The sequence below is a fragment of the Apodemus sylvaticus genome, chromosome 11 (assembly GCF_947179515.1).
Source record: "Apodemus sylvaticus chromosome 11, mApoSyl1.1, whole genome shotgun sequence".
Classification (NCBI taxonomy): domain Eukaryota; kingdom Metazoa; phylum Chordata; class Mammalia; order Rodentia; family Muridae; genus Apodemus; species Apodemus sylvaticus.
This window is the reverse complement of record NC_067482.1, coordinates 37432734-37459949: the sequence shown is the minus strand read 5'-3', so window position 1 is coordinate 37459949 and position 27216 is coordinate 37432734. Positions and strand designations below refer to the sequence as shown.

General features: G+C 45.2%; 1 protein-coding gene and 1 long non-coding RNA gene across 2 annotated transcripts in view; one reads left to right on the top strand and one right to left on the bottom strand.

Moving 5' to 3' along the window:
* Positions 1-18372, bottom strand: part of Tec (tec protein tyrosine kinase) — a 102079-nt gene extending 83707 nt beyond the window's left edge. Inside the window, exon 1 of the mRNA XM_052198521.1 lies at positions 18257-18372. The gene's annotated coding sequence lies outside the window, so the exon portion shown is untranslated. The remainder of the gene's footprint in view (positions 1-18256) is intronic.
* Positions 18373-18395: 23 nt separating this feature from the next.
* LOC127696059 (uncharacterized) lies at positions 18396-21980 on the top strand. The gene is made up of 2 exons (XR_007980167.1): positions 18396-18611; positions 20490-21980. It is a non-coding gene; the product is annotated as an uncharacterized LOC127696059 (long non-coding RNA).
* The last annotated feature ends 5236 nt before the right edge of the window (positions 21981-27216 follow it).

Genomic DNA, 27216 nt, shown 5'->3' with positions numbered 1-27216 from the left:
AAATACAGAAGCCTTCAGAGAGCCAATTGGCACTCAACATAGCACAGGAGACATCACTATTGTGAAAAGGTCTTTGAGTGATGCAGCACAGGTGGAGTGTTTTTCCTGAGTTTGGGCCCCCAGTACTCAAACAAACAAACAAACAAACCAGGAAAGGAAACGTTCATGAAAATATATGTGAGTGCATCTGTGTGTGTATGTGTGTGTGTGTGTGTGTGTGTGTGCGTGTACATGTTGGCTGGGCCTAAGACACACTCACTAAAATTGCCTAGAAGGACCTCAGACACTCTCAAGTTGACAAAAGAAACTGTTCCAACAGCGGATACACCCTTTCGCTCCAAATTAACCATAAAGGACACAGTAGAAATACACCTGAAGGTCAAACACTGAATACAGTGTATTCTGAGTTATCAGCCCATCCCCTCTGGCATCTCACGTAGTACCCTGTCTCCGGTACACCCCACCATCTCTGCGAACCATGCCCTGGCATGGTGTATCATTTACAATCCCCTAAAGAAACCACCAGCTTGATCCGCCTGCACTTCCAAGTACCAAGTTATTTCTGAAACATTCTTGAAACAACAGGATCATCTTTCCTGTCAATCTGCCTCCCCTCACAAGCTTTCTCCTCCAACTCCTCCTATTAGGCTTCTGTCTGTCACTCCACCAAGTCTGTGCCTGCCAGTCACTAAAGATGTCCATGTGACCAGATCCTGCTTCTTAATTCACATCCTATGGGCTGCATTCAACACATGCAGGTGCTCGACCCCGCCCGGTCCCATGACACAGGCATTCCCTATATTTCTTTGGTCTTAGACACTGCAGCTTCTCCGCCTCTGTGCTGGTTTGAGTGGGCTGCCCCCTCCCCAGGCTCATATATCTGCATGCATGGTCCTCGGCTGGTGAATTATATGAGACGGACTAGAAGGACTAGGAGACGTAGTTCTGTTGGAGGAAGTGAGTCACTGAGGGTGGATTTTCAAAAGCCCAGTGTCTGTCTGCCTCTGTCTCTATATGTCTCTGTGTGTGTCTCTCTCTGTCTCTGTCTTTCTGTGTCTCTCTGTTCTCTCTCTGCCTCTCTCTCCTGCATGCTGTCTATAGATCAAAAGGTAGCTAGCTGGGCGGTGGTGGCGCACACCTATAATCCCAGCACTCTGGGAAGCAGAGGCAGACGGATTTCTGAGTTTGAGGCCAGTCTGGTCTACAGAGTGAGTTTCCAGGACAGCCAGGGCTACACAGTGAAACCCTGTCTCGAAAAAACCAAATACAAAATTCAAAAAAAAAAAAAAAGGTAAATAGTTCTTCCCCATTAGTATTCACACTCATGGCCTTGATTTCTCGTAGTCTCCTCACACCCAAGTGCCTGCCTCTTGCCAGGCCTTCCCGCACTAACCATGAAGGCCCTCAAGCAACCTACATTGACAGACAGGATAGACGCAAACTTAACCAAAGTTACAATTTTAAGATGCATTTGCTTGTGGTCCTTCCATCCTTGGTCCTTTGCCACAGCCATTAAAAATGCGTCTGAGAAGAAGCCCAAGGTAGGCTCCTCAAGAAGCATCAGGGACAGAGCCATCCCAGCAAAGTCATCCTAAAGCAGGTGACATCCGATCCTCCCCAACCCCACACAGTTAGGAACCCAGGCAGCTTGGTAAAGCTACTTACCTAATCCACAGCTATCCCAGGTACACAGGCTAGTTTAGTCGAGAGCAACAGAGCCTTGCTCAGGACAGAAAAAAACAATACGAACAGTCCATAAACTCCTGAGCAACAATGGATGGTTGTTGTACGCTGCTGGGTTTATGGGGTGTGTCTTATACAGCATTACTGTGGTAACTGATAAGACTAGAATCTTATCAAAACTCCTGCACTATCCCCTCAGGATCTCACTACTTCCTTATCTCCTCGAAATTGTTTCTCCATTAACCAGCCAATAGAATCTTCTAAAAGCATGAATCGTGACCATGCTGGCATCCCTGTTTATGTGCTTACTCTAAAAGCCACTATAACCTAGCCTGCCTCCAACTCCAACTGTATCTAGTACTACCGCGCACACTGACCCATCGTGATCTAAGCACACTATCCTTCTGGTTCTTCCAACAGAGAAGTCCATAGGCAGGATCTTTGTACATGATGGTCCTTCTTCCTAAGAATGCTCTCTCTCTCTCCTATCTATCTATCTATCTATCTATCTATCTATCTGTCTGTCTGTCTATCTCTATCTCTTTCTTCCCCCCCCCCCCCCGCCTTCCCCCACCCAACCTACTCCTAATTTGAATGTCACTTTCCATGTCACTTTCACAAAGTGACTACCTGCAATGTGGACCAAGAGTTGACAGAACTATTCCCACCTAGGAGACATGCCTCTGGCCGTGCCAGTGAGGAAAGATCTAGATAATGTTAAACTGAGGTGGGAAGACCCACTTTGTGGGTTCTACCATCACCATGGCGGGAGCCCTGGGATGAATAAGATGAAGGGTAATGAGCTGAGGACCAGCTCGTATCATCTGGTCTCTGCCTCCTGACTGGGGACCAACGTGACCAGCGGCCTCCAGCTCGTGCCACCAGACCTCTCCTGCTGTGATGAGCTGGACTCGCAAATTGTGAGCTGGCATAAGCCCTTCCCCATGTTGTTTTAGTCACAGCAACCAAGAGAGGTAACTCATGCACTGCCAGATCTAAACTAAACAGACTAGCTGGATAAAGCCTGTAGCCCCAGCGCTGGAGAAGCTCAAGTAGGAGAGTTATGGCTTCAAGTCCGGCCAAGGCTATCTAGTAAGTCCCTATCTCAAAAGAAAAAAAATTTTCCTTTTCCAGTGGGAACTGAGAGCTGGCTCAATGGTTAAGAGCACTGGCTGCTTTTCCAGAGGTCCTGGGTTCAATTCCCAGCACATAACTGATGGTTCACAACTGTCCTTAATTCAAGTTCCAGATCTGATACTCCACCAGGTATTCATGTAGTGCACATACATACATGCAGCCAAGATACCCAGACACATAAAATAAAAATAAATATTTAAATAAATAAATTTAAATAAATGAGGAAGGTCCTTCCTTCCTCATTTATTTATAAATAAATAAATAAACAAAAAACCCTTGTAACTGAAAAAAAAATATCCAGTCCATTTTATTCTGTTTCATTTACATTTTCAGCATTATAGTTATCACTGTGACATTTTTCTGTATTCTATGTCTTTTACTGTATTCTCTCGCAATTGGCTGTTAAGTATCACAGGAATAATACCCAAGAATGTGCATCCACCACTCCTTAGCTCCTAGAGTTCCTTCACCTAATTAGGCACTCATAAAGGCTGTGTGAGCTCTCCCTGGCTTAGCTGGACAGTGAGTAGATCAGATCCTTTTTGAGAGAAGGTTGTATTTTGCATGTTTTGCTTGTGTCCCTGCATGTGTGTATGCTGTGTATGCAGGCTTGTGTATGCAGGCTTGTGTATGCATGTGTGGGTGGTGTCTTTCTGTCTTTTTGTTTGTATGGTTGATTTTGTTTCTTTTTGTTGAGATTGGTCACAAAGTAACCCTGTTTAGCCTTGAACTTGCAACGTTCCTCTTGGCCTTCCAAGAGCTAAGATGAGATTCTTGTACAAGCATCTGGCTGAAAGTCAGTTTTCACAAAGGTGACAAGCTAAAATGGAGAGGAGAAAAGACACACTGACTCTGCCAGTTTGAACCTGAAAACAAAAACATTTCCTGTTGCACAGAATGGGCTCAAAACAGCCTAAAATAGAAGCATGTCTCTGCCCTTACAAGCTGTATAAAATGGACACTGTACTCACGCTCTGAGCTTCCTTCCTCATTTATGAAACGAGGTAGTAATTTCTACCTCACAGGGCTGAGAAATTAAAGAAATGCATAGAAAGTACTTGGCCAGGCACATGGTCAATCAAATCATCATTGGACAACAAGGGCAGTGATGGAGATCTTATACTATATTGATTAATGGAGATCTTATACTATACTGATTAATAGAGATCTTATACTATATTGATTAATGGAGATCTAACACTATACTGATTAATGGAGATCCTATACTATACCGACTATCACTGTCCACAGGGCCTCATTCAAACTGTTAGGTCCACTTAAATGAGTCTCCTCGCCGCCCCCCAGCCCCCATTTTTAAGCATTTCAAGTTGTCCCTTCTCACCAAGAATGTAGTGAGCATGGAACTTAGAACCAGTTGGGTTAGGTTCTGGCTCTTCTCCTGCAACCAGCTGGTTAACCGTAGGCGAGTCACCAGCTTCCCAGACCTGAAAGTTCCCTTGCCCTGTGCTCGGGCCATGCAGAGCAGGCAGGACAGGAAATACTCTGTGAAGAGGCGGAGAGACTGATGAAGACAGAGACATGAGGCCGGAGGGATGGGCCGATAGACAATCAATCACTCCACATGGCTCCACTCCAGAGTACAAATGGGAATGTTTAAAGAGCCTTCGCCCGGGCTTTGCCACGTCAGGCTTCTCACCACAGTAGGCCATGTCGCATGACCACACATACTTGCGCCTGAGCAGACTCTCCTAAGAGGAGGGGCATGGGGTTCCAACATTCTCCACTGCAGGGCACTTCCTACGTGCTTGCCCCATAGGGGAATGGATGAACAAATAAATGTATTAGGAAAAACCTGACTTAAACAACTTCAAGCCTGCTTCCTGTGTGCATTTCTAGGAGAGTTTACTATGTGAGCATGCTCTATGAATCACACCAGCTGCCGGGTTTCCCAACTTTATTTGGTCACAAAACTCACTGTATTTCCCTTGAACCTTATTAACATCTCTCAGGGTTGTAGCATTCCATAAAACATGCTTTGAGAAACATCACAAGCTTATATAATGTAGGACCTTTATACACTCATGAAGGAAGTTATCTTACTTTTAATACACAAGGTAATTAAAGGGCTAAGAACTTTTGATTCCTAGCTAGTGCACAGATGCTGTCTCCTGGCATCCCAGAACACCTACCTGTAAGTCTCTCATCACACGGCAGGGCCTCACTCCCACCAAGCTCCAAAACAGCAAGGTCCGGGCCTCATTCCCCTACCCTGCTCCCAACTCCCTCGTGGCCAACTGAATGCCACAATCTTATTCACTATCTTTCTCTAAAGCACAAGTCTTAGCAAGAATGTCTTAAATCTGTTACCCTCACTAGTTCTCTTTTACAAAATCTCCAACCAAGTTCGCGTCCTGGTCTTCACAACACAATTTCACTCTTTCTCCTATCTGATTCATCCCTTAATTGTAAATAAATACATCCATGCCTCATCAAACTGGGTTCTCTCTTCCTCTAGTACCATTGATATCCCAGCAAGACGTTTTGTATCTCCAGGCTCCTGACCAAGCTGTTAGCTCTGCCTGGACAGCTCTTCTACTCTTGACCTACCTACAGCAATCCTATTCACTTCTCGAGGTCATGATTACAGGTTATCTCTTATGAAATCCCCCTTTCCCACAACTAACCGGTTCCATTACAGACCCCCACAGGCAAGCAACCATACACCATTGCGAATATAAAGCTAGCTGTACCCATGAAGACAGGAAACAGGATTGGGGGAGTAGAACAGAAGAAGCCATCCAATCAGGGAGAATGACTAACCACAGGCTGGTAGGAGGGGGAGCCAGGAGGGCATGTGCAACAATGGCTTGAACTCCAAAGGAGAAGGGCAGAAAGGGGTGCCCTGGGAATAGCAAAGGGAACCCTCCCAGAGAGCTGTGGAGAAGGGAGTGTTCGGGCTCTGTGTGGGAGAGTTGATTCACAATGGAACAATGCACTCTTGCCGAAAGACGTGGGAAGGAGGCCAGCAGAAAGATGGAGGACAGAATCTCAGCAGGAATGAAAGTTCACAGCAAACGGCAGACCAGAAAGGCTGAGAGTCAGGGCAAGTGGAGCTGAGAACAAGGCTTTGACCTAAGCTGGCCTGGAGCCCAGGGCCAGATGGGTTCCACACTAAGTAATCTTTGATCAGCATTCAAAAAGTAGGATGGTGGTCACACTGGTCATTCCCCAGTGTCTATGAAGAACAGAATTCTCTAACATTCTACTCATGGTTCAATGTTCACCCCACCCATATCCCTGTGTGTGGGCTACCCCTGGGGAGTGGGGTGGGGTGCTAGGGAATGGTTGGGTGTGGTATCTCCTTTCACTAGGGAAAGGAGTAACAATCTATGAGGAAAGTATACAGTGTGATAGGACCCAAAGTCTACAGAGATCAAAAACATCTGGGTCCCAAGTAGACAGCAAGGGCCCAGAATGCCTGCTCTCACCCAGAGACAGAACATGACAATAGGGAAGCCAAAGCAGCATTTTCAGATTTTTGGAGGATTTTGTCAAATGTAAATACTTAGATTTACAACAAATGACAACAAAAGCATCCTTACATAAGTCTGAAGTTCTGAACACAAGGAACACGGCTGAACTCTGAGCTTGGAAGGTGGCTGTCTCCATTCTCCCCACAGCTTACTGCCTCTACTCCCCATGTGTCAACTCACTCTCCTAAGTCAGAGAAGACCTCCTTACTTAAAGGGAGCCTGGGAGCCCCTTTAAGTACCAGCTCCTGAGCCAATCACATGGCCTGATAAAGGACTCCTTAGATTGACCAGAGCCAAGTCACATGACCACCAGGGTTCTATCTATCCCACCCAAACCAAGTGAACGCCAGTTCCCCCAAAGAAAAGAAGTCTAGGTCGACAAACAGTAAGTCTACTATGATATAGCTCCTTCCTGTTCCTAAAGACCAACCCCAGTAATGGCAAAATAGAAGAGTTTTGAAGTCAGGGGGCAGGCTATAAAGATTCTCTGAGCCTCACTAGCTGTATCATCTCAGGTAAAAGACTTCATTTCTCAATGCCTCAAATTTCTTATAAAACATGGGGTATAATGCCTGCCTCCTGGAGATGTTTACAAGGACTAAATTAAATGATACACATAAACAACTCCATACAATGCCTGCTACAAGAAATCAAGAGCCCATCCCTATTATTATTAGAAACAACAGTGATGACAACGAGTGTCATGAGAAGACCTGTACCACATGAAGGGTGAGCGGGGACTCCGTGAAGTAAAGCCATGTCAGCATTTACATCAGTCAGTCTAGGGTCAAAGATCATGAGAGCGACTCAGGACACAAGCCAGAGGCCAAGGAGTTAAAGCCATGTGACAATTCTGATCAAGAAATGTGTTAAGCATCTGGGAATGCAATCACAAGAGAGACACATAGGGCTCCAAAGGACAACGGTGTGAAGGGTAATGTGCCTCCTGTCTTCAGCAGGAGGAGAGGTTGACTAAAACTGCTTCCATATTTCCAGCAATGAGCAGAGGGAATGTCTGTTGAGCATTAAAAATAAAAGTGATGATGATAATGAAGAAGATGAAGGAGGAAGAGGAGGAGAAGGAGGAGAAGGATTAGAAGAAGAAGGGAGGGGGAGGAGGAGAAGAAGAAGAAGAGGAGGAGGAGGAAGAGGAAGAAGAGGAAGAAGTTGGGCTCACTCAGAAGACACAGAGGCTACAACTACTCATCCTTTCCCTTCCCCACCCCCAATACCTCTGCATAAGTTAGGAAGCAAAATACCTTCCCTTAAAATTGTTACCTCTTACAGAAGTTGATGCTCTCAGACAACCACTAGACAGAGCACAGGGTCCCCAATGGAAGAGCTAGAGAAAGGACCCAAGGAGCTGAAGGGGTTTGTAGGCCCGTAGGAAAAACAACAATATGAACCAACCAGTACCCCCAGAGCTCCCAGGAACTAAACCACCAACCAAAGAGTACACATGGAGTGACCCATGGCTCCAGCTGCATATGTAGCAGAGGATGGCCCTGTCAGACATTAATGAGGAGAAGCCCTTGGTCCTGAGAAGGCTCGATGCCCCAGTGCAGGGGATTGCCAGGACAGGGAAGTAGGAATGGATAGGATAGTGAGCAGGGGGAGGGAAGAGGGGATGGGGGTTTTTTGGAAGGGAAACGAGGAAAGAGGATAACATTTGAAATGTAAATAAAGAAAATGTCTAATAAAAATATTTTACTTCTCTAAACTCTGCTGTGGAAAGCAAGCAGACCCACTAGGTCTCTGATGTAAAGGCCAGCCCATGATGTTGCAATGACCCACACAACTGTGCTTGGCAGCCTTAGAGTCAGGCAGGCAAACAAGTTTGAATGAGGGAGGGATAAAACCTGAATCATAGGCCTTTGGGGACAGAGGACCTTTGGCTCTACATCTGTGCTGCTGTCAAAGCTGTTGTCAGTGTGGCCAGGCCGTTACTCAGCACATCTCCCTTCTCAGCGCTGGGGAGAGCGACGCCTTCCCACGGCAGAAATTCTAATCTAAAACCGAAGCAGTATAAGATACCTTCCCATGAATGACAACTCTGCTGTTTGCAAGGACATTTCACTACAAAGTGCCATCCGTGAGACACTGCATCGAGCCACACAGCATTCTGTTGTACTGTGTTCATTATCTCGCATTGCTCCAAACGGCTTCTCATTAACAACTGACTATATGGTTATATAAGAAGATGACGGTATTTTAAATATCAGGTTATACGGCGCATATTGTGAACGTCAGTTTCACTCGCCTTTCTCTTCTTCTGTGCAGTTACTAGCCGGTTCCGTGTGTGGGTGTAGGGCTAGAGATCAAACCCAACGCTTTGCATGCCTCAGGTGAGCACATCACCACTGAGCCTCGACCACAGCCCCAGCACAATTAGAAACGTTCCTCACGGGGTAGACCCGTCTGTTGCTGTGATGCATTCTCGGCAGACCCACACCGGGCTAAGGGTCTGAAGTGACATCTGAAGAACCCAACTGCTTTCTTTTTATTAGAAGCAGATCTTTGTATCGGACCCTAGGTTTTCAACCATGCTTACTCGAAGAGAAAAAACAACGGCTGAAGAAAAGCAAAAGCTCAGTGAGCAGGGCTCAGACAACGAGGGTAACAGACCCTCACTGAACTTCAATCTCTTCATCTACAAAATGCAAAAAAATAACTTTACTCGCTTGAGAGTTATTTAAAGAGCGAATTGCAATGAGCCATGCATAGATTTTAGCATGGGACCCAGCACACCGTATAGCCTCAATAAACATTTGAAATGCTTTCTGTTGAGGAGTAAGAAGCACTCACTCAGGTGAGGGGTGTCTTCCTTAGGGTTTCTATTGCTTCTACGATACACCATGACCCAAAGTGAGTTGGGGAGGAAATGGCTTATTTAGCTTATACTTCCAAGGAACTGAAGGAAGTCAGGACTGAAACTCAAACAGGGTAGAAACCTGGAGGCAGAAGCTGATGCAGAGGCCTTGGAGAGGTGCTGCTTACCAGTGTGGTCCTCATGGCCTGCTCAGCCTGCTTTCTTATAGATCCCAGGACCACCAGCCCAGGGATGGTCCCACCCACAATGGGCTGAGCCCTCCCCCATCAATCACTAATTAAGAAAATGCCCTACAGGCCTGCCTGCAGGCTGATCTTATGGAAGCAGTTTTTCAATTGAGGTTCCGTTCTCTCAGATAACTCTTAGTTTGTGTCAAGTTGGCATAAAACTATCCAGCACTCAAGGCCTCCCTGGGTTAGCTGGCTCAGGTTATGAGATGCTGGCTACTTGTCTCCTTGCTGATCTTTCTAAATAAAAGTGTGTTGGGAGTCTTCTACTCCACTGTGTTTTCAAGATGCATCAATGAAAACTTAGAAAAACTGAGGGAAATGACATATTGTGGAATTCACTAACCACCTAATATGGTAGAATCCAAAATATCCCCCAAAGGCTTGTATTCTAAACACTTGGTTCCCAGCTGGCTAGTAGAACTATTTTGAAGGCTGGGAGCCTTTAGGAGGTGGTGCTGGCAGAAGGAGGTCACGTGCTACGCAAGCACGCATGTACACACACTGGGACAGGGAGGGGGAATTTTATATCTTATTTTTTCTAACGAGTCTGAGAAAAATTCCATAAACATGTTAAATTCACCCTCTGATCCTCAGCAAAACATCATCCCCTCTAAGGCTCACTTTTCCTGTCTATAAAATGGGCCCGATACAGGTGTTCTTTGCCAAACAGAGAAGAAGCCACCTCATTGTTCGTGAATGTGTATAAAACACTCTCTGAATAGCTCAAAGTTTTTTTTTTACAAGCATTTGGCTGTGTACCTTTCTGAAGTGGGTTATTAATTATGTCATTATGCTTTGTTTAATAGATGGAGAGGCTGAGGCACAGGGACATAATTCCTGTTAATAGTTGACTGAGAAACACAGTCGAGGCTTTAAACGTGGGAACGAGATAGCAGGAAAGATGTCTGGAGAAGAAAGATCTGAGCAAGAATTCCCTCCGCCCTAGAGCCTTATGGTAACCAGCTGCCCCTGGCGGCCTGCACGCACCACTGAGCAGGACAACAAACTTACCCGGTAGAGGAATAGAGGAATGAATGGGAAGCTCGTAGTTTGCCAAGAACCTCAGGTGCCTTCACAGGAAGATTGGTAAAGTACAGAGGACAAAGAGTGTTACAAAGTTACCATCAAAATCTCACGCGTTTGTTAATGACCCTTAAGACCTATGCCCTAGACATGGGCCTGTCACCTGCTACTGTGTGCGCTCTCTCTCTCTCTCTGTCTCTCTCTGTCTCTGTCTCTCTCTGTCTCTGTCTCTCTCTCTCTTTCTTTTTTTGAATCAGTGTTTCACTATGTAGCCCTAACTGTCCTAGAACTTGCTATCTAAACCAGGCTGGCCCCCAACCCACAGAGGAGGAGATCCTCATAACTCTGCCTCCCAAGTGCTGGGATGAAGTAAGGTGTGCCTCACCACCACACACAGCTCTGCCAGCTTCTCCTGACCTGACCTGCAACCCAACAACTGCCGACATGGCCTCAAGCGATCTGGCTAACCCTACTCTGCCTACTCACAGGTGAGGCTGTCCATCCCAGAGGACCAAAAGGAGGAAAAGGGAAGACAGATGTGAGCGTGAACAGCTGGTCAGCTTTTCTTCCTGATTATGCTTGTGTCCCTCCAGCAGCCATTGACAGAAATTAGAAGTACTTCATTCCCAGGGTGGTGCTATGAAACATAGTTCCCAAAGGGGAAAAGAAAGCATGGGACCTATAGGGATCATTTCTGTATAGAAAAGATAAAAAATAAAAAGTCCAGTCCATTTTTGGCCCAGCCCATGTGGAAATGTCACAGGTTGTGTCTGCAACCTAATATTAGAGAGCACATAAGGAAGCAGGGAAGGAAACAGTACCAGACTCCTGGTTAGAAGTCTGTGCTAGATAAAGAGGAAGAGGTAAAGCCACTGACCACTGAGGCAGGTTAGAAGGGAGTGGGATATCACAGAAGCCTGCAGGATTTAAAGCCTGTGACTTTGATACTCAGTAGCTAAGCATGTCAAAGATATTTAATCTTGGAAGGGAAGGATCTAGTTACAGGAGAAATATATATATATATATATATATATATATATATATTCCTAAAATCAAAGGTCTGCCTCCTTCACCACAAACCATCTATCCACAGGTACTTCCCTCCCTACCAAGTTGTTGGCTTTACCACAGAAGCCAAGACAATGTCTGACACTATGTAAGGAAAAGCACAGATGGGGAAATATAAACAATAACAGCACATTTCCATGAAGAATATTTCTAACTAAAAGGAGAAACAATATACCAGGAAGAACACAAATATTCTATGCTTCCGTCTGTACAGCCAGTGTGAAAGTCAAGTCACGCATATGGGGAATTTCTACAACTGGACTGAGCATGGTTAACTGTAACAAAATCTTTCTTAACTGCAAAGTGTCTATGATTATCTGGGAGAAGTTGTCTGAGTGTTTTAATACTGTGCTTTCTCTGGAAGAGTGCATATGATACAGCTGAGAAAACAAAACAGAACCGGTTCGTAGGAAAAGCATAAGCTTGTGGGGAACACGATAAATGTGCAAAGGGAGCTTCGACAGTCTTGGTCTTTTTAAAGATTTATTTATTTATTTATTTATTTATTTATTTATTATATGTGAGTACGCTGTAGCTGTCCTCAGACGCCCCAGAAAAGGGTGTCAGATCTCATTACGGATTGGTTGTGAGCCACCATGTGGTTGCTAGGATTTGAACTCAGGACCTTCGGAAGAGCAGTCAGTGCTCTTAACCACTGAGCCATCTCTCCAGCCGCAGCTTCAGTCTTTTTAAGCCTGAGAATCAGATGGGTGTGAGGCTGACTTCAGCTACACAGGGTTGAGTTCCAAGCCAGTGAGTGTTTAGGAAAGCCATGGCTCTCTCTGAGAAAACACCACCACCAACATCACCAACAATCACCGGTGTGATAACGCAGATCTTTACCCAGCACTTGGGAGACAGAGGCAGAAGCAGCTCTGTGAGTTCGAGGCCAGCCTACTCTACATAGTGAGTTCCAAGATAGCCAGGGCTACAAAGAGAGACCCTGCCTCAAAACCAAACAAAAAATAGATGACAGGTTGATGGACAGACGTACAGATGGACAGACAGGTAACACACTGATGGATAGACAGATGGACAAACAGATAACACATACACAAAATATTCCCTTTGGAATGTTTGGAAAAAAGGCCATGGTGGTACACACCTGTAATTTCAACACTCCTAAGTTTAAAATAAAAGGATCACAAGTCCAAGACCAACCTGAACCACAGAGACAGCCAATCATGATGACAAAGTATAATAATAATAATAACAATAATAATATGTATAGGCTTCTCCCAGCCAAGCATTCATTCATGTAGGCGCCCACTGGGGAGCAGCAACACGGCTCTTTGCTGATTTGTCCTTTTCTCTCAGCCACCACAGTCGCATCAGCACTGGCTGTTTTGCAGCCACGCCCACAGCTTGCGCTCCGCCTCTTCCCTTGGCGACTGCGCACCTGCCATCTCAGACTACAGAGCCAGTCTGTATGAGAAATGACCGGGGAAGAATGCTCGCTCTTCCTGCTTCGGTGGAGGCTGATGCTTGGGGCCATTCCTCTGTGTGTCACCACTGAGAACGCTGATGCCATGAGGCTCTTGGAAGAAAATGCTGGAGGTCATGATTCAAGAAGGAAGGCTAGGCGGTGACTCAGCTGGTAAACTGGGGCCGGGAAAGTTGCTATGAGCAGGGTAGTAAGTCAGTATCCCGGTTCTGCCAGCCAGAAACAGGAACTTGGTACATATTCCAAGAAGGGCACACACTTGAGAACAGGAAGAGAGGATTCTGGGAAGGCAGCTGGCCTCCAGAGTCTTTGCTCCTGAGGCCACACAGCCACTAACAACCATCCTTCAAATTGAGACATTAGACATGTATAAAGAAGTTGAGTTTTACCAGTAGATAAGACATAGAGTGGCCCAAGTAACAAAGTCTTCGAAGACAACGTGGACTGGAGAAATAGGACCCTGACCCAAACACCTGTAAGCGCCATACTGCCCACAGGTCCGAGCCTGTCTGATCAACCAGCAGTGGACTAGGGAGAGCTGAAGGCATTCTGAGCCAGACCAGTGAGACTCTGGACCAGGCTGGTTAGAAAACATGTACTGTGGTGCAGGCAGAGAGACTGACAGCACATCATCCCCACGACCTAGCCACTGGAGCCCGGGTAGTGGCTGCTGAGGGAATATACACTCCTGTATTATAAAGGCAAGAGGAACAAAAACGTCCACATTCTTCCCCAACTGAAATCCCAGGAATCAAAATGACAAAGTATTTTCCTTTAATGGGCAAACCCGCAAAGACAGAGAGAAGAGCTAACACTAGACACAGTAGTGGTGAGATGTATAGTTCTTAGATGACAGAGCTACAAAACGAGGGGATTAACTAGAGTCTCTCTAGAAAGCTGGATTCAGTGAGGATGCGGTAGAGAATATCTAATGTGTTCAAGGGTCTGGGTTCATCCCAACACTACAAGAGAAAAGTCAGCTGGACCGTCCAACATCCCTTCAGCCACTTGGAGAAGTCACGTGACTGCCCGGAAATTCTTCCTTCCAGTGAAACTTAGACACACAGCATGAAAGGGTTCTGAGCCTCTGTGCCAACCAGCCTTCAGATCACCTACCAGGCACTCCTTCAGCCTCCAGAAGACCAGTCAAGCTCTCTCTGATCACTCTCACTAGACCAGCAATGATATCAGAGATCACCCTCAAATGGGAGGCCCAGCTGGATCAGCCTAAGAGGAAGCTAAGGCCAACAAGTCCATTCACATCTTCAGCTTGTTAACTGCGCCCCCCCAAACCCCCAAATTCCAGGAGGTAACCAGACCAGAGGAACACTTCCAACACACGAAGGTGAGGGTGGGGTAGGGGAGAGGATGCACATTTCAAGACGTAAAAGCCAGTAGTTTCCCCAGGGAGATAAGACCCTGGAACCAAAAGATAAAAAAAAAAAAAAAAAAAAAAAAAAAAAAAAAAAACAAGAAGTACACAGACACAACCCCCCCCCCACACACACACACACACAAATAAACAGACATGTACTGACTTAGAGAACAGGAAAGAGAGCGAGAGAGCACACTTTTAAATTAAAAATGCTAAAAACATGATTAGATCCAGATATGGTGACACACCTGTCACTCTAGCACTGGCAAGGTTAAAGCAAGAGAAAAGTGACCTGTAAGGCAGCCTACATAGTGAATTCTACGCTGGCATGAACTACATAGCAAGACCTTGTCTCAGTAATAACAAGAACAATAATAATGTTAAAGACATTGGGAAAACCCCAGTGTTAAACTTGGATACTACCAATACTGAGAAAACCTTCCTAAAAGACTTGGGAAATAACAAGACAGAAATTTATGAAAGGCCCAAAGGGAAAGGATTGATCCAAAATACCCTAGCATCTAAACAACAAATTCCTTAAAGAAACATTACAGAAAAATCAGACAAAAATACCAACGAAGTAACCTAAGAAACTCCCACATGCAAAAGCCCGCTCACAGATAAGAACAAAGACACGCCAGGGCACAGCATCAGGAAACTTAGAGAGTGTGGGACAGAAGAGAATAGTTTATAACCTCACAGAAGGAGCACAGCAGGACTGTGCTCTACACATACAGAAGCCAGAAGTTCATAACCTAGAAGATACTGAAACAGTGCCTTTTAAATTTCCATCCTAGGGTTCCACATTCAGCCAATCTACAAATTTGGAGGGGAAATAGATAACTTCAGTTATTCTTGGTCTTAGAATGATTGACACCCCGTGCCTGCCTTTCCAGGAAGCTTCATGCGGAGTCCACCAAAATAAAGGAAGCGACAGGAATACCAGGAGATGGAACACAGGAACGAGATGATGGAGATTCCTGGAATGCTAGTGACAGAGCGGCCTCTGGGTGACAGTTGCACGTCATGAATAAAAGTCCGCCCGGCGGTGGTGGTGCATGCCTGTAATCCCAGCACTCTGGGAGGCAGAGGCAGGCGGATTTCTGAGTTGGAGGCCAGCCTGGTCTACAGAGTGAGCACCAGGACAGCCAGGGCTATACAGAGAAACTCTATCTCGAAAAAACAAAATCCAAAAAAACAAAAAAAAAAAAAGTCCGCCTCTCCAGGAGTATGGCAAGCCAGGAGGGTCATGTTCAGTTCCTTGGGACAAATAAAGTAAGCAGAAAACCTGACTCCTTTGAGGGAAGGCTTGGAAAATAGGCTAAGGGTTGCAAACTGAATTAATGAGAAGTACGCGCACACACCCAAAACAATTACTAATTCCAAGGAACACAAAAATTTCTGCTTAGCTGGAAATATTGATATAGCCATAAGTATTGTGGCTAATCTTGATCTAGCCATTTCTGAGCCCAAATTCTATGCCTACATATATTTACATTCGTTTGTTCCTTCTATTTCTCCAATAGCAACCTGTTTGTGGGGCTTTGGTTGTTGCTGTTGTTGTTTTAATTCCTTCCTTCCTTCCTTTTTTTTTCTTTATACTGTAATTTTCAACCTCTGCTTCACGGCAGCTTTGGTCATCTGAGCTCTGAGCGGCCAAACATGCAGAGGAAATTAATAGTTATAATCCAACCCAAGTAAGGACTGGCTGACCCAGGCAGAGATTGACAGGCAGGCCTGGGTGGAGACAAGCATGGAGGTACAGATAACTTCTACACCCTCTCCTCGAGGTTGCTTATGGTTGTTTTTTTTTCCCAACAAATCTCTTCTAATTGCATAATCACATGGAGTAAGATAACTTTCCCACTGCCCATGATCAGAAGTCGGTCTCATTCCTTTCTTACAGACTTGGATGCCCCACTTAGGATCTTAATCCAAACAAAACAGCAGCCTCCCAAAACTCTTGGTGTGAATTCAACTTCAAAGACTCTGCTTCACGTGCTGTTTGTTCACTGGACAAGAGGAGAGCTTCCTCAGGGCTCTGAGCAGGGACAATGCCAACAGACACTGAGAATCCACAGGGGAGCCATCAGCAAGCTGAGTATCAACGAATGATCTTTTCTCAGATGGGAGTGGAGACCCGGGAGGGGTGAAGTAAATCTAGTAGAACGGGTGCAGGGCAAGGAAGAGAGGCAGCAGCCAGGGCAGCCTGGAGGACCTGTAGGCAGAGGTGTGGTTAGAGGCCCTGGGTGCCTGGGGGGAGGCTAGGAGGTCAGGCACTCTTCTTCAAGACTACAAATGGGCCAGTAATTGTCCTCAATCGCTGGGCGGTGGTGGTGCACACCTGTAGTCCCAGCACTCTGGGAGGCAGAGGCAGTTGGATTTCTGAGTTCAAGGCCAGCCTGGTCTACAGAGTGAATTCCAGGACAGCCAGGGCTACACAGAGAAACCCTGTCTCCAAAAAACAAAACAAAACAACAACAAAAAATTGTCCTCAGTCTCTCCATCCTCCTTTAAGGATCAGCTGGAGGGAGGGAGGTTACCATCTACTGAGCATTACAGGTTATGATAAAACATAGCCCCTACCCTGCTTTGTAAACAAGACCACCTTAACGTAAAGAAACCAGGGAAACAGTGTGAGTATGCTAAACCATTCATTCATACCTTAGATTCTTTCCTATTTAGGAAGAGAGGACAATTCTAGGCCAAAGATCCATGTAGGGCAAAGGTATTGCCAACTAGAGCTCCTCATTGATTTGCATGTGTTTACAATACTTGTCCCACACAGTTCCACAAACCCGAAGGCACACACCCTTGTGGGAAGAATGAGGGTGATTAACATAGGCAGGCACCCTACAGAAAGCGCCAGGAGCTGGCAAGGATGGGAATTGTGATCGGATTAATAAGGCCAAAAAGATAAGCCTTCCTTAAACAATGAAAAAAAAATATAGCTGGGCAAATAGAATGCTTTCAAATACTTAATGTGTAAGTTTAGCCACAGCTTCCCCCGCCACCCCCGACCCCCCGGAGAAATCAAGCTGTTCCTTATTTTGAGTCTTGCAGACCACAGAGCTACCAGTGTGGTGTCTTTCACTCAACTATAAATCCCAAATGTTACTTAGGAGACTTGCTGACGAGTTAGTTGGTGCTTCCTCCTACCACTCCCCAGCTCTGTAAAAGAGAATTATCTAGACAGGGAATGGTTGTCAGAGTTTCCTAAGAGGAAAATGGGCACTCACTGGAAAAACGTAAGGCATCTGCTTAAAGCATACAAAAATTAAAAAAAAAAAAGTCTCGGGATAGGCTTCAAACCCTCTTAACCAAGCCAGGCACCCCGTTGTCCCAATTTAACTGTGAGATCAACTCTTCTGATCAAATATTCCAGTTTCCAACGATCGGCAGAGGTGGGACCTGGTCCACAGAAACATATCAGTCATTCGCCAACAACAGGAAAAAGTTAAGAAATTCAAGATCCAGGGAAAATTGTCTCGGGACAAGGTCCACGTAGTTTTTCTCACATTGAATCTTCAAGCCCCTGTTTATCAAGATCCAGATATCACTTTCCAGACGGGAAAAATAAATAAGTGCACCTGCTCGGGAACAAGCAACTGTGGACCATCTTCCTGGATTCTAACTTTACCGCGAGACAAGCAGATAGGAGAAAGGTCCCCTGGCGCTCGACTGGGAAGGGAACTCAAGCGCGAGTGCTCTCGGCTCAGATACCAAGTCCAAAAGGGCTCAGATCTGCAGCCACCGGGGAAGGCGCGGCCATCAGGGGAGCGCACCTGTCCCTTCTTCCTGGCCCAAGGGGGACGGGCCTCTGACCGGACGCAGAGAGCCCGCTCTCACCTCCATGCGAAGGGTAGAAAAATCCTTCCTAATCCCATTAAGGTCAGATTCCCGCAGGTGGAGGCCACCTCCGGGAGCGCGCACCCCTCTGATCCTCCCGGCCGAGAGTCCCAGGGTCCTTACCTTGATGGAGCGCGTGCTGCGACAGGTCAGGACACAGCGATGTCCAAACTGCGGAGCCTGGAGTTTGGCAAACGCCGACCAAGCCCATCGCCACGCCCACCCCTGGCTCCTCCCTAGCCCCGCCCCCTCGCCACGCCGCCTCCGCCCTCGGCTACCCACAGCCGCCAGTTCCCGCCTTCCTTCCGCGATTTCAAAGCCAAAGCCTAGAGACGGAGCTCGCAGTCCTGCGGCCGAAGTTCCAGGGATCGTCCCTTGACCACACAGACGCGGCGTGAGGGTCTCTCTAAGTCCGGACTTCCCATCCTAAGAGAACGATCCAGAAAAATGCTCCTTGGTCCCCGGCTCGGAGACACCTGTGAGTGGTTGAGAGCCCTGTGGGAACTAGGAACCGACCTCCACTTCCGCTTAGCACCTCGAGGGCGAAACCGGATGATGCTGTGTCCTGGGGTGATAAAAAAGAATGGGTCGCGTTTGACCGACAAGCCTGAAGCATCAGAGCCTAACATAGGATCACTTACATTACTAGTGTTGATATACTAATAATGAAAACAACCTTCAAGTTGTTCACTTTAAATGCTGTGAAGTTCTTAGACACGGGAAAGAACCTGCCTATGTCACCTACCTAGCTAGCTAATTGGGAAGCTGGCCTTGAAAGGCTGGGGCTGTAGATTAGTGGTACAATGTTTGCTTAACCTGCACAAGGCCCTCCGTTTGATCCCTACCTTCAAGTCTGTCTTTGATGGTCATCTTGACTATTAGCCGCTGTTATCTGATCTCATCCATCCTGTGCTGTCAGACAGACACGGTGGCCCACGCATTTAATTCCAGCAGTTGGGAGGCAAAAGCAAGCCCATTTCTATGCATTTACGGCCAATCTGGACCACACATGGGTTCCAGGCCAGCCAGGGCGGGGATAGGAGGACCTCGCAGAGGGAGAGAGACACAGGATAGGACTGTAAGGTTCATGAACAGTCCCTGGGAATACAAGACTGAGCTCGGTCCTCCAAAAACCTTTGAGATGAAGAGATAAATTAATTTGTAAAATGCTTGCTATGCAAGCACAGGTTGATCAGGTAGAACCCATGTTTTTAAAAAAAGAAAGAAAAGAAAAGAAAGCTGTTTTCCACCTGTACTCCAGAGCTGGCGGCAGAAACCAAGCATAGCTATATATTTGCTGACCAGCCGGTCTAGCCCAACTGCCCAGCTCCAGGCTCCATGAGAGACTTTATCTCATAATGGAGAGCAATTGAGAAAGACAACCTCTGGCCTCCACAGTGGAGCCTTCACTTTAGGAGGAAAAAACAATATACCGGTAAACACAGAAACCATTTCACAGGTGAGAAACGTCCTGACTGAAATAAATTGGGGTAAGGAAAGAGAGAGCGATGAGCAAGAGGACTTCTCGAAGGAGAATGTGTGGTGCTGAGTCCGGAACAGCCAATCAGGCAGCCACACTCGGGATCACGTGTGCAGTCACGTGTACAGTAAGACTCCTGGCTAACACCGGCTCAGGACTTAAAAGCGTTGCCTCCCTGTGCTATTTCTCCCGTGATCATCCTAATGACCCAAGAAGTCATCTGACAAGATTCCATTTGACAGGGAAAGAACTAAGAGCAGTTTAAAGGACTTGCCTCAAGTCATATCATTAGGAAGGGGCAGGGAATGGGAGGAGAACACAGAACCGAACCAATGATCCGTGACTAATTCCTCTCCTCCGGGAAGGCCTTCAGTGTAATGAGCCAAGTTCTGAGGGAACCTTTCCTTTGCTCTCCTGCCTCTCATTCCTTTCAAGGGCTTATTTTTCATGCCGTGCAGAGAGATATCCTTGGGGAGCACAGGCTTGGATCTGTGAAACTGTATGTAAAAGAGTAGAGACACGTGTGTGCAGAGAGCAAGCTACAGTACTGCAGTGATTGTGTGTGTGTGTGTGTGTGTGTGTGTGTGTGTGTTGTGTGTGTGTGTGTGTGTGTGTGTGTGTAGACTCGGAAGCTTGTCATATTGACAACACTTTAAAGGACCTGATAGATACTATGATGCTTACAACTACTTTCCTGTCACATGGGCTACTGCCCCTGGGTGACCCTTGTACCTCCTATTTTCACCTAAATAGAAAAAGAGGCTTTTGGTGGTCATAAAAGTGAAATAAAAGACCTTCTGATGCCTCCTTCATAAAGCCTAAACTTAAGAAGGAAAAATTACTCTAATTTTTCCTTTGTTCTCCTTTAATTTCAAGGAAAACAAGGGAGGACTCACCAGTCAGCAAGACTCCCGGATCCAAATGGTTTTACAATAATCGGGATGGTTTCCTGCAGAGAGCATCCATTCCAGTGTCCATCAAACAGCTCACAAAGGCGTTGCCACCGTATACCACAGCTGGGCATCGATAAAGAGAGAGAAAGAGACAGAGACCAGCAGAGATCTTCAACTCCATCAACGGGAGAGTGTGAAAACTGAACTCAGAATGTGCTTGGTGTAAGTTTAATGACCTGAGTCAGGTCCCACATATAAGCTGGAGACAGTTACACTGGCATCTGTAATCCCAGCATTCGTGACAAAATGGGAGGCAGAGGCAGGAGACTCTCTAGAAACTCAAGAATCAACTGATATACACAGTTGTATACACACACAGTGAGACACCACTCTGTATACCATGAGACACTGTCTCAGTCAAAAGCAAAGACTGAAACCCAATGTTGCCTTCTGACATCACACATAGAGTGGCACATATACACTTAAACACAACACATATACCATACATGTGTCTGTGTGCATATTTATAATTATTGTTATTTATTATTTTCTTGTTTCTTACATGAAGCAGAATACAAAGGTTGGGCTCCTGTAACTCATTAAAAAAAAGGGGGATATATAGAGTCATGGATTTAGGATCTCTCCCCTTACCTCCAAACTCAAAGGATAGTCCCCATTGATGCTTTCTTAATGTTAATAAAGTTGAATATAAGATGTCATGGATATTGCCATGGCATCTATAAAATTGTATATATTTATATGCTAAATAATAGATTGGCATAATTTCTGTTTCTTGAGAGAAGAAAAATATCCCTTTTTAACCTATATGTAAATTCCACATGATATATAAGAAACATACAGAATTAGTCTGAAAGGTTTGTAGACAAAGGTTTGAATTTGGAATTTCTGACATTCCTGTTTAAAAGTCTCTGCCTCCCTTTTGTGACTTTTCACCTATCAAAGGAATCTGCCCATCTGACCATGTGTTCATTGAATGTATAAATAATAACAATGATGACAATAATAGAGATGGTATCAGTCTTGTATAGAGCATCTCTGCCTAAGTGAAGAGGACCTCATTGCAATTATGTGACATGTCTGCCACCTTCCAATGTGTATCAAAAGTAGCAACATCTTTGGAACTCAATACATAGAAGGAAGGTATGCCCCCCTCAAGGACAGTTACAAAGCTAGAGAAATGGCTAAGCAGTTAAGAGCACTGAATGTTGTTCCAGAGGACCCAAGTTTGATTCTCAGCACCCATAGGGTGGCTTACAACCCACTGTAATTCCAGTTCCAGACAGTCTGATGCCCTTCCCCGGCCTCTGGAAGTACTACATGCATGTGGCACACAGACATCCAGCCAGGCAAAACACCAATACAAACAAAATAAAAAGTTGCCAGGTATGGAGGTACACACCTTAAAAACTATTTTTAAAATATAATAACTGCTAAATAAATAATTCAAAAGAAATTTTTTAAAGTTCCATATACAATCTATGTCTACAAAAGCATCATATTGCTGAGTGTGGTAGTGCATCCTATAGCCCCATCACTTGGAAAGCAGAATCAGGAGAATCATGAGTTTCAGGTCAGCCTGAGCCACCTAGTGAGCTGTGTCTCAGGAAATAAGGACTGGAAGGACTGGTGAGCTGGCTCCCCACTAAAGGCACGTGTTTCCAAGGCTCACAGGCCACCTGAGTTCCATATCCAGGGTCCCTAGGTAAAAGGAAGGAACTGACTACTCCAAGTTGTCCTCTGACCTCCACACACAACATGGCACATGGGTGCCCATACATATATATCACACATAAATAAATGTATTTCTTTTATGGATTGAAGATGTAACTCAATGGTAGAACATTAACCTAGCATGTACAAGATGCAGGGTTCAATCCCCAGTACATAGAGATGATAGATAGGTAGATATATAGATACATACATACATACATATACACATACATACATACATGCATACATAGAAGCATAAATACATAGGTACTTACATAGATGATAGATACATACATACATACATACATATACACTTACATACATACATAGAAGCATAAATACATAGGTACTTACATAGATGATAGATAGTCAGATAGATACAGAGGCTGAGTGGTAAAAAGGTAAGTATACATGGCTGAGAATATATAACTCAGAAGAGTGCTTGTTAGCTAGCATGCATAAAGCCTTAGTGTCAGTTCACAGCACTGTATAAACTCAGAGGCACGTGTTTATAACTCCAGCACTTGAAGGTAGAGGTGGGAGAACCAGAAGCTTAATCTTCTCCTTGACTTTGAGACACTGTTCCTCCTCCTCGAAATCACTCTAGATTGATACGATATCCAAATCTTATAGCCTTTACTTTCTTTTCTTTTCTTTTCTTTTTTGGTTTTTTAGATTTGGTTTTTTTTCAAGACAGGGTTTCTCTGTATAGCCCTGGCTGTCTTGGAACTCACTCTGTAGACCAGGCTGGCCTCAACTCAGAAATCCACCTGCCTCTGCCTCCCAGAGTGCTGGGATTACAGGCGTGCACCACCACCACCACCACCACCACCCCCTGCTCTTTACTTTCCTCATCTCTCACATGCACACACACACACACACACCAAAATAAATCTTTAACAGAAGAAGAAGAAGAAGAAGAAGAAGAAGAAGAAGAGAAGGAGGAGGAGGAGGAGGAGGAGGAGGAGGAGGAGGAAGAAGAAGAAGAAGAAGAAGAAGAAGAAGAAGAAGAAGAAGAAGAAGAAGAAGAAGAAGAAGAAGAAGAAGAAGAAGAAGAAGAAGAAGAAGAAGAAGAAGAAGTCTGTATCAGGCTGCTGAGCTGAATATTCACTGTAGGGTCAGGACCCCTACTCCTTCTGGCTTTTCGTGTAGACTGGAGAACCTCCTGGGAGTGTGAACATTCTTGGGCTCCTGATGAAGTCATTAAGCCAGGTAGACATCCATACATACCAGTTTCTCAAGACTTATCTTTATTTAGTTCCATTTTGAAAAGGCTAGCTATGAAATTTTAATCCTCCTGCCTCAGCCTCTCAAATGCCTCAATCCCGCCTAAATAAAGGCAGAGTGGGAAACCTGGGCTCTTAATTGCACCTGTGGTAGACAGTAAAGACCAGCTGTGTAACTCTCTGTGACAAGGCAATCTCAGTGAAGTGTTCAAACTAAAAGTCTATATCGAAGTAGAATCCAGGTATAAAACCCAAAAGGTTGTGTAAAAGTAAGTAGCTCACTGTATTAAAAAAAAAAAACAGCAAAATTTTGAGCTAAATGAAAAGGCCACCTATAGACCCCAACACTCTTAGGACTGTCTGACAAGGACTTTAAATCAGCCACCACAAAACTGCTTCGAAGTATAATTACGCACATGCTTGCAGCAAATAGCCTAAGAAAGACAGGAAGTGAAGGAGGAACGGATGAAAGAAAGAAGAAATGAAGAGGAAATCCAGGTAAAGAAGTAGAAGCTGCAGAAGAGGAAGGGGAAGATGTAAGTGAAACTGTTGGCGCTAATAACGCAATAATGCTAACTGAAACTCCATGAGTGTGCTACAGTGATGCGCAGGCCAAAAGGAAGAGTCGGTGAACTGCTTATTCTAGTAATAACCATCTGAACAGCAGTGATGGATACAGGGTGGACGAAAAAAATGCTGGAAGGCAGGGAAGAAGGGAGGGAGAGAGAGGGAGGAAGGGAAGGAGAGAGGGAGGGAGGAAAGTCATTAATAGAGGCTACAACAAATGATTTACCCTTTACAACATCAGAATCTCAAAGGAGGAAGAAGACAGAGCTGACACAATGCTCAAAGAAATAATGACCGAAACTTTCCACACTTGGCAAATGATATGATGCTGCCGAGCAGGGCGTTGAACAAACCTCGTGCTGGGTAGATGACAAAGAAATTCACACTAAGTCACACTGCAGCCACTTAGGTGAGAAAACAACTCCAGTGATATCTGATTTCTCATGGGAAACCTGACAGAGGGGAGTGGGAGAGATATCCAAAGAGTTGAAAGATAGCAGCTGTCAGTCAGCCCCCGAATTCTACAAATAGCCAAAATATCCTTCAAAACATGAAAGACAATGCATTCTCAGATAAAAGAAAATTAAGAAGAGGAATCTTTGCTGGGCCGTGCGGGTGCACAACCTTGCCCCCAGCACTCGGGAGACAGAGGCAGACAGACCTCTGAGTTCAAGGCCAGCCTGGTCTACAGAGTGAGTTCCAGGACAGCCTGTATTGAAAACAAAACAAAACAAACAAACAAACAAAAAGGCATTTATCATCAGCTGATTTACCCTGAAAGTCAAAAAGGAAGACCTAAAAACAGAAAAGAATCGACCAAGGAAGGAATCCTGAGATATTAGGAAAGAAGAATAAATTTACAGGTGCAGCAAAAACACGGGCAGCTCTGTCAGAAGACTATTAAGGACGCTGTCCCCTGTCTCCTAATCGCTCTTAGGGCTCACAGCAAAATGGAGGGCTTCCTTCTCAGCGAGCTTCCCCTTCTCCACTGGCCTTATCTGGAGACTGTCTCTGAGCTCAGGTGCCAGACCTTATCTGGAGGATGACCAGGCACAGAGTTTCCTGCAAGCGCTGCATGATTCAATACCTCAGTCCCTCTCAGGCCTTCCCAAGGTATGACAATTAGGTACTATGTTATGACCAGTCAACCCTCCCATTCCAGAACCCAGAAAAACCCTTATATACACTACATACCCTCTGAGCAATAAAGAGGAACTGTCTCAACGAAGCGTCTCATCCTTCTGTCATCTAGGCCGTCAGAATCCTGCTCACGGTGCCTCCACCCTGGTGGACCAAGGACCCCCTGAGGAGGAGGGGAACCCCACACAGCTCCTTAATTCTTTCCTGTTCTTTCTAATCTGTGATGGTGGACAGCGACAGAGATTGTAATATGGAGTTGCTGGAAATGGATCCACAGGCTCCTACACAGATGGGTACAAGGACCGGTCCACAAAAGGGGCTAAAGCATCCATATCTCCTCAGCTGGAGAAAAATGGCCTCACCAACAGAAGTTGCCAAGAGAGTGCAAAGCCCGCAGTGGCTCTTAAAGAGCTACACATCGTGAAGAGATGGCTCGACAGGTAAGAGAACCGGCTGCTCTTCCAGAGGACCTGCACGCGTATGGTGGCTCACAGCATCTGTAACTAACCCCAGGGAGCCAGAACACAGCAAAACATGCATGTTCTTCAAGTGTCTATGAGTCATGTAACAAGACAGACCAGAGTTGGGTCACCACCGCAAACTACATCAAGGCAGACCATAACTGGGTCACCACAAACTAGACCAAGTCAAACTACAAGTAGGTCAAAAATCAAACCACCACAAAACTGTAAATAACTGGAATCATACATGCTGTCTTTTCTGATCATTCAGAAAAGCAAAAACAAAGACATTCAAACCCAAATGTATATATAATACAAGAATAAAAATTAGTAAGAGAGCCGAATATGGTGGGGTATGCATTTAATCTCAGCACTCCAGAGGCAGAGGCAGGTAGAAATCAGTTTGAGGGAAACCTGGTCTATATATTAAATTCCAAGCCAACCATGGCTACATAGGATGGATGGCCCTGTATCAATAAACAAACAAACAAATAAATAAATAAATAATGGAAATATCTCCAGGCAATATTTGGAATTAAATAATGTATTTGTCAGTAAGCCAAAGATCAAAGAGATCTCAAGAGAAAGCAAAAAACATAAATAAATAAATAAATAAATAAATAAAGCAAAATACAGCATTCACACAAATAAATGGCAGCGAAGGACAATTTTATACTAGTGCATGCATTAGGAAAGAGTCACCTCTCAAACTGATAATCTAAGCTCTTTGGTAAGAATCTAGAAAAAAAAGAAGAAAGAAAGACAAATGCAAAGCTAGCAATAGGAAATAATAAAGATAAAATCAGAGACTGAGGAACAAAGTGTCAGTGAAAGAAACAACTTTGTAAAAATATTTTTATTTTTTTAGATTATAATTACATCATTTCTCCCTTCCCTTTTCAACCTCCCAGCTTGCCCATGTACCCCTTACTCTCTCAAATTCAATGTCCTTTTTCTTTATTAATAATAAGTGTGTGTGTGTGAGAGAGAGAGTGAGAGAGAGAGAGAGAGAGAGAGAGAGAGAGAGAGATTTTTAAATGACTAGCTTGCGTAAAAACCATCTAACAAGACTGACAGTAAGACAAAAACAAAGAGTAGAACTGAGCTATGCTGCATTACAGTAAGGAATTCTAGAGATGTGCCCTGGTCACCTCCTTTTTTTGTTTTTTGTTTTTTGTTTTTTGTTTTGTTTTGTTTTTTCGAGACAGGGTTTCTCTGTGTAGCCCTGGCTGTCCCGGAACTCACTCTGTAGACCAGGCTGGCCTCGAACTCAGAAATCCACCTGCCTCTGCCACCACTGCCGGGCTCCCCTAGTCTCCTCCTATAAGGGTTAACCCATGGGGACAGGTCTGGAACTTGGCTAGGGGACTAACCCTAGGGAGGCAAATTCACCTCAAGACAATGCACTCTTTCTTCCCAGAATTCTATCCCCAGTGCGGTGCATATAATCCCCAGCAGCTGAGCAGCGGCCATGAGGCTGGCTGGGTTTGCCCCTCTTTCTAAGTCAGTATTTCCTTGTCTTCTGTCTTTTCCGTTCAGACAGTGGCCAGAACATGAGAGTTGTCTTAAACACCCTAGCTGATGG